General features: G+C 49.3%; 1 non-coding gene across 1 annotated transcript; it reads left to right on the top strand.

The window, feature by feature from the left end:
* The first annotated feature begins 13115 nt into the window (after positions 1–13115).
* LOC136390347 (U7 small nuclear RNA) lies at positions 13116–13178 on the top strand. Its single transcript, XR_010748750.1, has one exon. It is a non-coding gene; the product is annotated as a U7 small nuclear RNA (small nuclear RNA).
* The last annotated feature ends 1200 nt before the right edge of the window (positions 13179–14378 follow it).

The raw sequence follows: 14378 nt of genomic DNA on the forward strand, positions 1-14378 counted from the left end.
CCAAAGGTAGGCACACTTGGGCATGCTAGGTCACCGAGAACACTGAAGTAAAGTCGCCAGATAAAGCATTGGACACCTAGTGAAATTTGATTTTCAGATAAGCAAAGAATCATTTTTAGTGTAAGTATGTCCCAAATATTTGCTAAATCTGGCAACCTTACACCAGAGGCACACAGAGCCTTGAGGTGCTACACGGTTGCTCACCAGTTCCCTCATAGATCTCAGTCCCTGTGGATAGAAAAAGGGGGTTCTATGGAAAGTAACCTCACAGGGTGATCTGATGATCATAAATTCCTACTGGGCAGGTCATGGTGGGTAGTCATACCCAGGCCTAGTCTTTAATGAAAGGTTTTTAAGTAAGCCCTGTCCATTGTTATTTTTATTATTATTATTATTATTATTATTATTAGCCAGAGAAAGAGAGAGGGACAGACAGATAGGAACAGAAAGAGATGAGAAGCATCAACTCATACTTGCAGAACTTCAGTGTTCATTGATTGTTTTCTTTTTTTTTTTAATATTTTATTTATTCATTATAGAGAGGGGAGAGAGAAGGGGGGAGGAGCAGGAAGCATCAACTCCCATATGTGCCTTGACCATGCAAGCCCAGGGTTTTGAACCGGCAACCTCAGCGTTTCCAGGTTGATGCTTTATCCACTGCGCCACCACAGGTCAGGCCATTGATTGCTTTCTTATCTGTGCCTTGACCGGGGTGGCTCCAGTTGATCCAGTGACCCCTTGCTCAAGCCAGTGACATTGGGCTCAAGCCAGCAATGTTGAGGTAATGTCTATGATCCCATGCTCAAGCCAGCAATCCCACACTCAAGTTGGCGAGCTCATGTTCAAGCCAGTGAGCTCAGGTTTCAAACCTGGGTCCTGAGCATCCCAGGCCGATGATCTATCCACTGTGCCACCACTTGGTCAGGCATTATTATTATTATTATTATTATTATTTTATTTTTAGAGAGTGAGAGACAAAACAGGAAGGGAGAGAAAGGGAGAAGAGAGATAAGAAGAATCAACTCATAATTGCTTCACTTTAGTTGATCATTGATTGCTTCTCATACATGCCTTGATGCGGGGTTGGGGGGGGAGGCTCAAGCCAAGCCAGTAACCCCTTGTTCAAGCCAGCAACCTTGGGCTCAAGCCAGTGACCTTTGGGATCAAGCCAGTGACCTTTGGGATCAAGCCAGTGACCATGGGGTCATGTCTATGATCCCATGTTCAAGCCAGCGACCCCACACTGAAGCTGATGAATCCACACTAAAGCCTGTGACCTTTGGGTTTCAAACCTGAGACCTCAACATGCATGTAGGCTAACACACCTTTGAAATGCCATAAGTGGCCTCACCTGTGGTGGCACAGTGGATAAAGCGTCGACCTGGAAAAGCTGAGGTCACTGGTTTGAAACCCTGGGCTTGCCTGGTCAAGGCACATATGGGAGTTGATGCTTCCAGCTCCTCCCCACCTTCTCTCTCTGTCTCTCTCTCCTCTCTCTCTCCCTCTCTGTTTCTCTCCCTTTCTCTCTCTCCTCTCTAAAATGAATAAATAAAAAATTTAGAAAAAAAAAAAAAAAAAAGAAATGCCATAAGTAATACCCCTGGAAGGGGGTATTAACTCTCAAGAGGGCACATAATTTTGTTAACTGTCCTGTAATCTAATCCCTGCCTTGCTTTCGCCAGGCTTCCTTATATCCCCTGCTAATTTCAAATGCATAAAAGAATCTGCAAAACTGTTATTCTCCAGAGCATTTGAGATCTTGCTCCCCAGCCTATGTCATCAGTTTGGCTCAGATAAGCTCTTATAAACATTTTCTCCTTAGTCCCTGGCCAGGTAGCTTACTTGGCTGGAGCATTGTCTTGATATGCCAAGGTTGCAGGTTTGAACCCCAGTAATGGCACATATAAGAAACAACCAATGAATGCACAAATGGGTGGAACATCCCTGGTTGGATTGCTCAGTTGGTTAGAGCTACTCAAAAGTTGTGGGTTCAATCCCCGGTCAGGGCACATTCAGTAGCAGATCCATGTTTCTCTCTCTCTCTTTCCATTTCTCTCTCTCTAAAATCAATAAATAGGCCCTGGCCGGTTGGCTCAGCGGTAGAGCGTCAGCCTGGCGTGCGGGGGACCCAGGTTCGATTCCCGACCAGGGCACATAGGAGAAGCGCCCATTTGCTTCTCCACCCCCACCCCCTACTTCCTCTCTGTCTCTCTCTTCCCCTCCCACAGCCAAGGCTCCATTGGAGCAAAGATGGCCCGGGCGCTGGGTATGGCTCCTTGGCCTCTGCCCCAGGCGCTAGAGTGGCTCTGGTCGCGTCAGAGCGACGCCCCGGAGGGGCAGAGCATCGCCCCTGGTGGGCGTGCCGGGTGGATCCCGGTCGGGCGCATGCGGGAGTCTGTCTGACTGTCTCTCCCCGTTTCCAGCTTCAGAAAAATACAAAAAAAACAAAAAACAAAAAAATAAAAATAAAATCAATAAATAGCCTGACCCAGCCTGACCAGGTGGTGGCGCAGTGGATAGAGCATCGGACTGGGATGCGGAAGGACCCAGGTTCGAGACCCCGAGATCGCCAGCTTGAGCGCGGGTTCATCTGGCTTGAGCAAAGAGCTCACCAGTTTGGATCCAAGGTTGCTGGCTCCAACAGGGGGTTACTCGGTCTGCTGAAGGCCCACGGTCAAGGCACATGTGAGAAAGCAATCAATGAACAACTAAGAAGCCGCAACGCGCAACGAGAAACTGATGATTGATGCTTCTCATCTCTCTCCGTTCCTGTCTGTCTGTCCCTGTCTATCTCTGCCTCTGTAAAAAAAATAAATAAATAAATAGCCTGACCTGTGGTGGCGCAGTGGATAAGGCATTGACCTGGAAATGCTGAGGTCGCCAGTTCGAAACCCTGGGCTTGTCTGATCAAGGCACATATGGGAGTTGATGCTTCTAGCTCCTCCCCCCTTCTCTCTCTCTATCTCTCTCTCCTCTGTCTCTCTCTCTCCTCTCTAAAAATGAATAAATAAAATTAAAAAAAATAAATAAAATCAATAAATAAATTTATTTAAAAATATATATATATAAGCCCTGGCCGGTTGGCTCAGCGGTAGAGCGTCGGCCTGGCGTGTGGGGGACCCGGGTTCGATTCCCGGCGAGGGCACATAGGAGAAGCACCCATTTGCTTCTCCACCCCCACCCCCTCCTTCCTCTCTGTCTCTCTCTTCCCCTCCCGCAGCCAAGGCTCCATTGGAGCAAAGATGGCCCAGGCGCTGGGGATGGCTCCTTGGCCTCTGCCCCAGGTGCTAGAGTGGCTCTGGTCACGGCAGAGTGACGCCCCGGAGGGGCAGAGCATCACCCCCTGGTGGGCAGAGCATCGCCCCTGGTGGGCGTGCCGGGTGGAACCCGGTCGGGCGCATGCGGGAGTCTGTCTGACTGTCTCTCCCCATTTCCAGCTTCAGAAAAATACAAAAAATAAAATAAAATAAAATAAATATATATATATATAAATGAGTGGAACAACAAATTGATGTCTCTCTCTCTCTCCCTCTTCCTCTCTAAAATCAATAAAGTTAAATTTAAAAAATTCTCTCCTAGTTTGGACATTTATTACATTGACACCTTCACCTGCCTTGGGAATGCACTGACAGTCAACAGTTGTTGAATGTGTGTGCTGGCACACGGCTCTGCACACTTGCCTTCTGTGAACAGGCACTGGGCCAGAGTAAAAGTCTCCCACACTCAACTTTGCTGTCTGATCGCCACAAAAACCTTAGGTAGAAGGTCAGAAAGGGACCATTAGACACCATTTGACAGATGAAGAAAATAAGGCCCAGGCCTGACCTGTAGTGGCGCAGTGGATAAAGCGTCGACCTGGAAATGCTGAGGTCGCTGGTTCGAAACCCTGGGCTTGCCTGGTCAAGGCACACATGGGAGTTGATGCTTCCAGCTCCTCCCCCTTCTCTCTCTCTTTGTCTCTCCCTATCCTCTCTAAAATGAATAAATAAAAAATTAAAAAAAAAAAAAAAAGAAAATAAGGCCCAGCAAGAAACAACCTATCCTTGGTGTCCCTGCTTGTGGTCCCCTGGGTATGAGTCCGAAGGGGGGTGGGGGAAGTCATGTTACACCAGTGTGGATGATAAAAAGGATTCTATGGAAAATAGTCTCATAGATGATCCGATCATAAATTCCTAATTAGGTAATACATAGTGGTTAGTCATGCCCCAAGCCTATAACTTCTTTAGTAAAAGGCTTATCTTTGCCTTAAGCAAGCCTACACATTGTTTCTGTGCATCTAGGTTTCCACACCTTTGAAATGCCTCTTTTTAGACCCCTTCTTCTAGAGCTGACCACCCACGCCCTGGCTGGGTAGCTCGGTTAGTTAAAGTATTATCCCATTATACCAAGGTTGGTTTGATCCCCAGTCAGGGCACATACAAGAATCAACCAATGCCTTACCGGTGGTGGTGCAATGGATAGAGCTTCAACCCGTGAAGCTGAGGTCTCCGATTCAAAACCCCGAGGTCGCAGGCTTAAGCATGGGTTTGTTGGCTTGAGCATGAGAACATCGACTTGGTCCCAACATCGCTGGCTTGAATCCAGAAGTCACTGGCTTGAGCAAGAAGGGGTCATTGGCTCGGCTTGAGCCCCCCCCCCCCACCATCAAGGCATGTATGAGAAGCAATCAATGAACAACTAAAGTGAAGCAGCTACAAGTTGATGCTTCTCATCTCTCTTCTTCCTTTCTCTCTCCCTTCCTCTCTCTCTCTCTCTCTCTCTCTCTCTCATCAATAATAAATAAAATTTTTTAAAAATCAACCAATGGCCGGCCCTGGCCGGTTGGCTCAGTAGTAGAGCGTCGGCCTGGCGTGCAGAAGTCCCGGGTTCGATTCCCGGCCAGGGCACACAGGAGAAGCGCCCATCTGCTTCTCCACCCCTCCCCCTCTCCTTCCTCTCTGTTTCTCTCTTCCCCTCCTGCAGCGAGGCTCCATTGGAGCAAAGATGGCCCAGGCGCTGGGTATGGCTCCTTGGCCTCTGCCCCAGGCGCTAGAGTGGCTCTGGTTGCGGCAGAGCGACGCCCCGGAGGGGCAGAGCATCGCCCCCTGGTGGGCAGAGCGTCGCCGCCTGGTGGGCGTGCCGGGTGGAACCCGGTCGGGTGCATGCAGGAGTCTGTCTGACTGTCTCTCCCCGTTTCCAGCTTCAGGAAGAAAAAAAAAAAAAAAAAAAAATCAACCAATGGCCCTGGCCGGAAAGCTTGGTTTGTTGAAGCATTGCCCAGATACACAAAAGGTTGCAGATTCAACCCCAAACAGTCGGGGCACATACAGAAACAGATCAATGTTTCTGACTCTCACTCTCTCCCTTCCTCTCTCTGTGAAATCAATAAATAACTTTTTTTTTAAATTTTTACTTATTGAATTTTAGAGAGAGGAGAGAGACAGAAGGGGGGAGCAGGAAGCATCAACTCATAGTTGCTTCTCGTATGTGCCTTGACCGGGTAAGCCCAGGGTTTTGAACCAGCAACCTCAGCATTCCAGGTCAATGCTTCATCCACTGCGCCACCACAGGTCAGGCAATAAATAACTTTTTAATTTAAAAAAAAGCAACCAATGGCTGCATAAGTGGAACAATACATAAATGTTTCTCTCTCCCTTCCTCTCTCTCTAAAATAAATAAATAAAAAATTTTAAAATAAATCATTTTAAATAATAAATAAAGCCCTGGCCAGTTAGCTTAGTCATTTACAGTGTTGTCCCAAAACAACAAGGCTGTGGGTTTGATCCCTGGTCAGGGCACATAAGGGAAGCAACCAATAAATGTACAACTATTGATAAATGGAACAAATGAATGCTTCTCTTTCTCCCTCTCTCTCTCTCTCTCTCTAAAAGCAATCAATAAAAAAAATTCTAAAAATAAATAAATAAAGCTGACTAACCTCAAGAGAGCACATAATTAACGGTTCTGTAATCCTATCCCCACCTTGCTTTCTCCCACTTCATGTTATCTTTCTAATGATCCCTCCTTAATTTCAAATGCACAAAAGAAACTATAAAACTGTCATTCTCCAGAGCATTTGAGATCTTGCTTCCTGGCAACTGTCATCAGTTTTGGCTCAAATAAACTTACAAAACATCTCTATGGGTTGGGACATTTCTTATGTTGACACTTGGGCCATGCTGTTTCCCTGGGAAGGTCTTCAAACAGGCCTCTCAGAGGAGTTTCTCCCCTCAGAAACGATAATAGCCTAGGGGCTTTGGAGGTGGACCCCCATCCAGAGGTGGATTAGGGTCCGTTGAGGCCCCGGCGCAGAAAAAAATATTGGGTCCCTTAAAAAAAAGAGAGACAGGGAAAATAAAAATACATGTTAACCATATTCTTAAATAAATAAAAATTATTATGTACTATTAATGTTAAAATTGCACATATGAAACCAAACTTGGTGTCATTAGAAGAAAGTGTAAAGTTGGGGTTTTGCAGGGCCCTTCAGAAGTCGGGGCCCAGGGCGCGTGCCCAGTGCGCCTGCTGTTAAATCTGCCTCTGCCCCCACCCCTCCTACCATCCAAAGGGTGGTCCTAAATGCTCCCCTGAGGCTCCTCTAGTGCCAAAAGGTGGAAACTGTTTTGAGTCAGAGTGCTGAGGGCCCAGCTTTGAGATTTTTTTTTTTTCTAGTGAGAGGAGCAGAGGCAGAGAGACAGACTCCCACATGCACCCCGACCAAGATCCACCCCGCAAACCCACTAGGGGTCAGCGCTCTGCCCAACTGGGGCCATTGCTCTATTGTTCAGCAACAGAGCCATTTTTTTTAACACCTGAGGGAGCTATTTTTTTAGCACCTGAGGCAGAGGCCACGAGCCATCCTCAGTGCCTGAGGCCAACTTGCTGGAGTCAATCAAGCCATGGCTGCAGGAGGAGGAGGAGGAGGAGGAGGAGGAGGGGGAGGAGGAGGAGGAGGAGAGAGTGAAGGGAAGGGGGAGGGGTGGAGAAGCAGATGGTCACTTCTCCTGTGTGCCCTGACTGGTAATCGAAAACCAAGGACTCGAACCTGGGACATCCACATGCTAAGTGGATGCTCTACCACTGAGCCAACCGGCCAGGGCCCCAGCTTTGAAATCTAAAGTAAGAAACCATAAGGAGGAAGTTGTGTGGACTTCCAGAAAAGGAGCCTTGTCCCAGGGCTGGAGTCCTTGCCCTGGAAGAAGGGCCAGACAACCTCATTCTTCTGAGGGAAGGGCCTGAAGTCAGGCAGATGAATCAGGAACGTGTGACAGGAAACTCCAGGGCTGTTAGAGGCTGCATTGACCCAGCAATCAAACTGGGTTTCTGCAAGCAGCAGTGCCCAACAGACATCTTCAGCAGGGAGACCCAGCATGGAGAGAAGTGTGTAGGTGTTCGTCTGGGCCTGGGAACCTCCCAAAGGGTGAGTTATTGGATCCACCGGGTACGAGAACAAACGTGGGAGACTTTCAGGGGCTTAGATCGTACTTTATTAACCTGCGCAGGGGCGAACTCCCCAGATGTCCTGAGACACCATACTCACAGGGAGATGCAAATGGGAATCCCCCTGGCGCTTACAGCCAGGTCCTTATATATCTTAAGTAAACAAGCATTATACAGAAGCAGATGTGGCAGTTACTTATTTGCTAAGGGGTCCGCACACAGCATAGCAACAGGAGCTGGGTTTAGCCTAGTGGTGAATTTCAAACATAAACTTCTGATAAGGGTCTCTGACCAATGGAATGCAAACGTTTTTCCTCCTTTGTGCTGATCTTCTTTGTTCTCAGTCTCACAGGGGCTCTATCTGCACCTCCCTGTTCTGGCTCCTTCAATAATTACACTCTGGCAGTCTCAGCACCCCTTCCTGAATCTAACATGAGTCTCCATGGTTTTGCTCTGGGCCTTGCCTACCTTGGACAAGGCCCTGCACATCTCTAGGCCTGTTCTCCCACCACCACCGCTGCCCAGGGGGACCTGAGGCACTTGAGAGGTCTCTGTAAATTGTGAAGTCCTGCATGGAGGTCATGGCGGTGGTGGGGTTATAATTAGACTTCCCCCTGTCCTGAGCCTGGCTAGCCCTGGTCAGTAGGACCCTGCAGGCCCAGAGGGCAGCTCCAAGGGCTCTAGCATGCAGGGACTGGAGGGCAGCCTGGAGGACGGGGTGAGGGAAGGATGGGAGCGGAGGAAGGAGAGATGCAGTGAAATCCTTTCTCATCAGTCTAGTACAACGGCTAAGAGCTCGGGACAGGGAGCCAACCGTCTGGGCAAGAAATTGTTACTGTGTGATATAGGACAGTTTACTGAATCTTTTTGTGCCTCAGTTTCCCCATGTCTAAAATGGGTAGACCAGTGTGGATTGACATCATTGCAAAGGGGATGAGGTGAGTTCATGCACAGGGAGTGCTCAGCACTGTGCCGGGCATGCGGTGAGTGCTCCACAGCCGCTGTCAGCTGCAGTGAGTGCTCCACAGCCGCTGTCAGCTCTGGTCTCCTGAGTCCTCTTACTCCCAGGTCTGGTGTGTCATCGGGTTGTGCCACCATGTTAGTAATCTTTTTTTTTTTTTTAATTATTTATTAAATTGAGAGAGAGAGAGAGGAAGGGAGTGAGAGAGAGAAGGAGAGACAGAAACATCGATCTGTTCTTGTATGTACCCTGACTGGGAATTGAAGCTGCAACCTTTGCGTATCAGGACTATTCTCTGAGTTACCTGGTCAGGGCTATATTAGTAATTTTTTTTTTAGGAATAGGCAGATGTCTCTGTTTTTAAATTTTTTTATTTTATTTATTCATTTTTAGAGAAGAGAGAGAGAGACAGGGAGGAGAGAGAGACAGAGAGAAAGAGGGGAGGAGGAGCTAGAAGCATCAACTCCCATATGTGCCTTGACCAGGCAAGCCCAGGGTTTCGAACCGGTGATCTCAGTGTTCCAGGTCAACGCTTTATCCACTGTGCCACCACAGGTCAGACCTATATCAGTAATTTTTTTTTTTGTATTTTTCTGAAGCTGGAAACGGGGAGAGACAGTCAGACAGACTCCCGCATGCGCCCGACCGGGATCCACCCGGCACACCCACCAGGGGCAACGCTCTACCCACCAGGGGGCGATGCTCTGCCCCTCTGGGGCGTCGCTCTGTTGCGACCAGAGCCACTCTAGCACCTGGGGCAGAGGCCAAGGAGCCATCCCCAGCGCCCGGGCCATCTTTGCTCCAATGGAGCCTTGGCTGTGGGAGGGGAAGAGAGAGACAGAGAGGAAGGAGAGGGGGAGGGGTGGAGAAGCAGATGGGCGCTTCTCCTGTGTGCCCTGGCCGGGAATCAAACCCGGGACTTCCGCACGCCAGGCTGACGCTCTACCACTGAGCCAACCGGCCAGGGCCTATATCAGTAATTTTTTTATTTATTCATTTTAGAGAGGAGAGGGAGAGACGAGAGAGAGAGAGAGAGAGAGAGAGAGAAGGGATGAGGAGCTGGAAGCATCAACTCCCATATGTGCCTTGACCAGGCAAGCCCAGAGTTTTGAACTGGCGACCTCAGCATTTCTAGGTCGATGCTTTATCCACTGTGCCACCACAGGTCAGGCTATATCAGTAATTTTTTAAAAGACTTTACTCAATTTTTAGAGAGGGGAGAGAGAGAGAGAGAGAAGGGGGCAGGAGCAGGAAGCATCAACTCCCCATATGTGCCTTGACCAGGCAAGCCCAGAGCTTCAAACGGCAACCTCAGAGTTCCAGGTTGACGCGTTATCCCACTGAGCCACTGAAGGTCAGGCGATATTAGTAATCTTTAACCTTGCATTAATTTTTTTGTGTTCTTCCCAACATATCCTCTGACATAAGCAGGTTGAACTCATTAAGGGAAAACAGAAATTCCAAGGAGGACAGCAAAGCCTGTCTCCAGGAGCCAGATATGTAACCCAAGGACCGCACTAAGAAACCAGTTTGCTTTGGAAAGATCCAAGATGGCTCTGAAACCCTTTCCCAGTAGACTTTTTGGAAAACTTTCCTTAATTAGCATACTAAAAATCACACCCAGGCATGAAGATTTCTCATTAAAAATGAGGTTGGTGACAGCATCTATGCCCACGGTTGGGCTCTTTCTTATGTCTTTGATCCTTAACCTGGAGGCAGTACCTCCCTCTTCTCCTGACTTGGGGGAAACAAAACAGCCTGAGTTCACCTGCAGCCTGGGAGTTGAGCATAAAGCAGAGGGGGGCACTATATTTGTCCCTCCTCCCCTCCCCCCAATACTAAACAGCTGTCAAAGGCCGGGAAGGATCTCCTTTGAGAGGTCTCCACTTAATGGTTCCTTGTACACGCAGGACCCCTCCTCAGTGTCTGACAACTGTGCTAGGACGGCACAGGACACAGGGCCATGACCAGTCAGTAGGGAGGATAGTACTGAGATGTTCACACTCCAAGGGTTCCCAGGACCAGGCAAACGGCTGGTGTGGGAAAGGCTCTACAGGGGCTCTAAGAATGAGGCTGAAGGGTCTTCCCTGGGTCAGGGTTCATTCTGGGGCAAAATCCACACCTGGAATGGCCCTAGGACAGGCTCTGCTTCCATGGGGCCTGGGTTGGAAAACTCAGAGCTGGTGTAGAGTATGCAGCTTATGACCTGCTGAATGAGGCGGCACAAGCCACCCACACTGGGTTGGTAGATAGTTCCCTCAGCATCAGAGCTCCCACTTTGGAGAAGTGAAAACTCCGGGGCCTTTTTATTGAAGGCACAGTTTCAATACGTTAACACAAAGGAAATGGTCACAAGTTTTATTATTTACAGATCCCAGGAGCGAAAGAGTACGACGTGGGGGTTGGGTGGAGGAAGGGCAGTCCTCTGTCCCAGGTCACGAGGGAGCAGGAGTTGAAGATCCAGGCAGCAAGAAGCACCCATTACTTATAAGGTAGAAGGGGCAGTGGCACTAATTCTGAGTGGTCATTTAAAAATGCACCCAAGAGCCTGACCTATGGTGGCACAGTGGATAAAGCGTTGACCTGGAAATGCTGAGGTCGCCGGTTCGAAACCCTGGGCTTGCCTGCTCAAGGCACATATGGGAGTTGATGCTTCCAGCTCCTCCCCCCTTCTCTTTCTCTCTGACTCTCCCTCTCCTCTCTAAAATGAATAAATAAAAAATTTAAAAATATATTTAAAAAAATAAAAAAATAAAAATGCACCCAAGAAAAGCAAGACAGGAACTTGTGGCAGGATCCTAAGCTCAGGTCCTTATTTAAATGTCCAGACTCTGGATGTGAGCAAGATTTGACATATTGTAACATGCCTTGGCAGCAACACAAAATGACTGGTTTCTCATCACAAAGCACTGATGTGCAGGCACTGCCAACCACTGCCCCCTGCCCTGAGGCCCTGGCTCAGCATCTCCACAGGGCTCCCTGGGGGGAGGCTGCCTCCTTCAGCACCTTCTAAATTTAGGGCTTGGGCTCTGTGACTCATTCTTGAATCTGTTTGCTCCCCTCCTCCAGGATTGTACGCCCACAGTATTTTCATCCTCTGCCTCCTCAGACTGATTAATAGGGCCCTAGAATCCTGCAGCAGCCACCACACCAAGGAGAGCTCCCCAGCCCACCCACCCCAGGTCAACTCTGGGTTGCTTTCTGACCAGGTCCTATACTGTGCCTTCCCTTCCCTTTCCAAACACCCATCTCCACCCTGCCACTTGCTAACTACAACCCACCCAGCGGCCGCCCTGGGGGCTGGCTCCAAGCAGGACTGCGGTGGCAGTGGGGAAGAGATGGAGCCAAGCCTCTCCCCTTCCAAATTAGTTGCTAGGCAGTCTCAGTCCCACCTTACCCTATGGCTCTTGGTGAGTTCTTGGCCTCTCTGGGCTTCTCTTTCCTTCTCTATAAATAAGGGGTTTGACCCAGACATTCATTATGGAGGCTTGTACCATAGATGAAATTAGCACTGAGCCAGAGCTCCACTTTCAAACAGGGTGGGCCGGGGTAGGCTCTCTCTCCTCCTCAGTCCCCTGTCCCTTTTGCTCTATTCAGGGGACACACAGGCCAAGCCCCTGCTGACAGACTTTTTTTTTTTATTTCTGCCCTGCAGCAAGGAAGGGTTGTATATGACCCCACACCCTGAAGGGGCTGGAAAGAGTGCAGGCTCAGGTCCTGGTCTGATTGTCCAGGGCTATAATGTGCAGCTTCACTCTGGACCTCAGGTAGTGGGGAAGGGAATCGTGTTACATGTGAAGGTGTAAACAGTGTAAACATTTTTTTTTTTTCTTAAGCTGGAAACGGGGAGAAACAGACAGACTCCTGCATGCCCCCGACCGGGATCCACCTGGCACGCCCACCAGGGGCGATGCTCTGCCCACCAGGGGGCGATGCTCTACCCACCAGGGGGCGATGCTCTGCCAGGACCAGAGCCACTCCAGCGCCTGGGGCAGAGGCCAAGGAGCCATCCCCAGCGCCCGGGCCATCTTTGCTCCAATGGAGCCTCGGCTGCGGGAGGGGAAGAAAGAGACAGAGAGGAAGGAGGGGGGGGGTGGTGAAGAAGCAAATGGGCGCCTCTCCTATGTGCCCTGGCCGGGAATCGAACCCGTGTCCCCCGCATGCCAGGCCGACGCTCTACCGCTGAGCCAACCGGCCAGGGCCTAAACAGTGTAAACATTTGAAGTGCCTGTTCCCTGCCAGGTTCCCAGCGCCAGAGGAAGAAATGGGGACATGGGTTTCCCCTTGACTTCCAGAAACACAGGCTCTCAGGGCAGAGTGGAGATGTCTGAGAGATGAGCAGACCTGGGGCTGCAGCACCTCTGCCCCTGTGTGGCTCTAGGACAGGGGTCCCCAAACTACGGCCCGCAGGCCGCATGTGGCCCCCTGAGGCCATTTATCTGGCCCCTGCCGCACTTCCAGAAGGGGCATCTCTTTCACTGGTGGTCAGTGAGAGGAGCACAGGATGCTGGGGTACTGTATGTGGCTGCGCCACAAAGCGCGGCGTCGCTCACGTACAGTACTACTTCCGGTGACGCTGGATGCATGCGTCATGGCTCCGGAAGCGTGTCATATCACTTGTTACAACTAGCAGTGACAAATATGGAACCGGACATTGACGATCTCATTAGCCAAAAGCAGGCCCATAGTTCCCATTGAAATACCGGTCAGTTTGTTGATTTAAATTTACTTGTTCTAGTGCTTACAGCTCTTTTTGAATTTGTCTAGTAGGTCTTCCGGTGTTTGCCGGAAGGCCCCTAAAAAAATAAAATAAAATAAAAATTTAAAAACTTACTTGTTCTTTATTTTAAATATTCTATTTGTTCCCGTTCTGTCTTTTTACTTTAAAATAAGATATGTGCAGTGTGCATAGGAATTTGTTCATAGTTTCTTTTATAGTTCGGCCCTCCAACAGTCTGAGGGACAGTGAACTGGCCCCCTGTGTAAAAAGTTTGGGGACCCCTGCACTAGAAGAACCCTGTCCGCAGCTAGCCTCAATCTGTGTTCACCAATAACAACAGTGGCTAATGTTTACTGAGCTTGTACTATGTGCCTGGTGCTATTCTGTGCACTTAACAAGTCTAACTTCTTTAATTCAGTTACACCAGTCCTGGATAAGATATCCTACACCCACCCCCTCCACACACACACTTTACAGGCAATTTGATGCTCAGAGAGGGGTAGTGACTCATACAAGGCCACAGCATTAAGTCACTGGGAAGGCTAGTTAAAATCTAGTTGTGACTACAATCCTGGCTTGTTTGCTATCCCAAGGTAGCTCTTCCCCAAGTATACATTAGAGACTCTATAAATGTTTGATGAAGATGTTTGACCACTGCCATGTAATGGAAAGATCCGTATCCTAGTTCAGTTCTACCCCAACTCCTGTGTGTCCTTAAGAGAGTCCTTTCCTCCTTTAGCCTCGCTTTCCCCCACTGAAAAGAGATAAGTGAAGAGTCAGAGGATTAGATACTTGGACACGAAGAGGATCCTGGATTTCCATTTCTACAAACACTTGCCTTTCATGACTCGCCTGAGGAAGCCCCATCTGCAACCAGACCTCAGGATCTTCTGGCCCTCGTCCCACCTATCCCCAGAACTTCTAAATGCACTCCAGAGAGAAACATCTGGGTACAGCCTAGCTCCACTACTTCAGGGACAGAGAAAAGTTTACTTCCCTGGTGGGCAGCTGCCTGATCCTGGGGGTGGTGTGGTGTGCCCATGGTCCATGGTGCCACCTGGCTGCTCCACCCTGACTGGGGGAGTGGCTCCTCCAGCCTCAGTTCAGTGTGCATCATCACTTCCTCTCCTCATCACTCAAACCAGCCCAGGTATCAACTCCATATGCTGCAGCCCTAGCTGGAGACAGGAGTGCCCAGCTCCTCCCACATTCAGAAACAGAGTCCAGTGCCCTCCTATTCTTTTCCTTTCATAGTCTGTCCTCTTAAAACTACTCCCA

The sequence above is a fragment of the Saccopteryx leptura genome, chromosome 1 (assembly GCF_036850995.1).
Source record: "Saccopteryx leptura isolate mSacLep1 chromosome 1, mSacLep1_pri_phased_curated, whole genome shotgun sequence".
NCBI classification, from domain to species: domain Eukaryota; kingdom Metazoa; phylum Chordata; class Mammalia; order Chiroptera; family Emballonuridae; genus Saccopteryx; species Saccopteryx leptura.